Source organism: Dendropsophus ebraccatus, chromosome 7 (genome assembly GCF_027789765.1).
Source record: "Dendropsophus ebraccatus isolate aDenEbr1 chromosome 7, aDenEbr1.pat, whole genome shotgun sequence".
In the NCBI taxonomy this organism is placed as follows: Eukaryota; Metazoa; Chordata; class Amphibia; order Anura; family Hylidae; genus Dendropsophus; species Dendropsophus ebraccatus.
In genome coordinates this window covers 117,036,806-117,037,270 of record NC_091460.1, presented here as the reverse complement: position 1 = coordinate 117,037,270, position 465 = coordinate 117,036,806, and positions in this window count along the sequence as shown.

The window sequence follows — 465 nt, the reverse complement described above, 5'->3', positions numbered from 1 at the left end:
TTTGGTGACGAACCAAACTTTTTGCAAAGTTCGTAACAAATCTGGTTTGTTATGGTTCGGTTCACTCATTCCTAGTTATTAGTACCCAGGTACATAACTTTACATTTATCCACATTGAACCTCATTTGCCAAGTGGACGCCCAAACACTCAATGTGTCTATGTCTCCAGGGCTTGGAAGGCTCGGGGACATGTGTAACCTTAGTAGGAGACACAGCAAGTTGAGCTGATTCAGCACAGCACCGCTGCATCCAGGCACCACCTTCCCCCTTCCAAACCAGGCAGTGAGTAGGGACGCAGCATTGCTAAACTGAGTATTTAGCAAGTGGGACAACCCCTTTAATAGTGAAAGAATTAATTGGGGGAATATATGTATATATTTCACTAAAAGACATGCAATGCATTTGGAAAGTCTTTAGACCCATTCACTTTTTTATATTTTGTTACATTGAGGCCTTGTGGTAAAA